This window comes from Elaeis guineensis, chromosome 7 (genome assembly GCF_000442705.2).
Source record: "Elaeis guineensis isolate ETL-2024a chromosome 7, EG11, whole genome shotgun sequence".
NCBI classification, from domain to species: domain Eukaryota; kingdom Viridiplantae; phylum Streptophyta; class Magnoliopsida; order Arecales; family Arecaceae; genus Elaeis; species Elaeis guineensis.
The window spans coordinates 25,043,682-25,044,876 of NC_025999.2; the positions used below are offsets into that span (position 1 = coordinate 25,043,682).

The 1,195-nt window shown below is 40.0% G+C and overlaps 1 non-coding gene across 1 annotated transcript; it reads right to left on the reverse strand.

The window, feature by feature from the left end:
• Positions 1 to 308: 308 nt before the first annotated feature.
• LOC140859587 (small nucleolar RNA R71) lies at positions 309 to 414 on the reverse strand. The gene has a single exon (XR_012143124.1). It is a non-coding gene; the product is annotated as a small nucleolar RNA R71 (small nucleolar RNA).
• Between the last annotated feature and the right edge of the window lie 781 nt (positions 415 to 1,195).

Below are 1,195 nucleotides of genomic sequence, written 5' to 3' on the forward strand. Positions count from 1 at the left end.
CATTCAAGCACCTCCAGTAGAAGCTACCCAATATGAGATTAAGTCTAGCATTATTCAAATGTTACCATCATTCTATGGACTTAGTAACGAGGACCCATACAAATACTTGGATGAATTTCTTAAAATTTATTCCACAGTAAAAATCCAAAACTTCTCTGATGATGCCCTTAGGTTGAAACTGTTCCCTTTCTCACTTAAGGACAAAGCCAAGCATTGGTTAAACTCCTTAGACTCTATAACCATTTCAACTTGGGATCATCTTCAGAGAGAATTTCTGAAGAAATACTTTCCAATTGAAAAAACAAATCAAATTAGAAAAGCTATCACTAGTTTTTCCCAATTGGAGGGTGAACTTTTTCATGAGACATGGGAAAGTTTAAGGGACCTCATTTGTAAATGTCCACACCATGCTGTTCCTAAATGGCAACTTTGTCAGTGTTTTTATGATGGTCTATCGGAGAAACACCGACAAATGGTTGATGCATTATGTGGTGGGACATTCATGCTAAAGAGTGAGGATGAAGCCTGGCAGCTCTTTGAAATACTTAGTGAGAATTCTCTACATCATATGTCTGCCACCTCTAGAGAACAACCCATGCTTCAACAAAAAAAGAAGTAAAATTTATCAGATTGGAAATGTCATGGATATCCACAGTAAGGTAGAGGAACTGTCCCAAAAATTAGACCATCTTCTAAATATTGGACAATCCCCGATTCCACCTAACCCAATCCAAGAAGTTTGTGCATTGTGTTCAAGTCCGAACCATTTTGTTAGTGAATGCCCAGCCGCACCTCAATTTTTTGAGTTTGTGCACGAGCAGGTTCAGCAAGCTCAAGTCCAACAAGCTCGCAGACCAGGAAACGATCCATATTCGAGCACTTATAACCCCGACTGCAGAAACCATCCAAATTTTTTCTGGAGACCACAACCAGTGGTTGGCCCTGCCGCACCTCGACCTCAATATCAGGACCCAACATATAGGCATAGACCATACCATCAATTTCAAAATGCTCCTCAACCGTTTACTACTAGTCACAGTTCAGCTTTTGAGGAAAAAGTTCTGAAAGCATTAGAACAATTAGAAGTCAACACTCAGACCCTTAACTCCCACACACAATCCATTGCTAAGCTAGAGACCCAAATAGGTCAACTAGCGATTGCATTCAATAGGAGGGAAGGAGAAAAATTACCTAG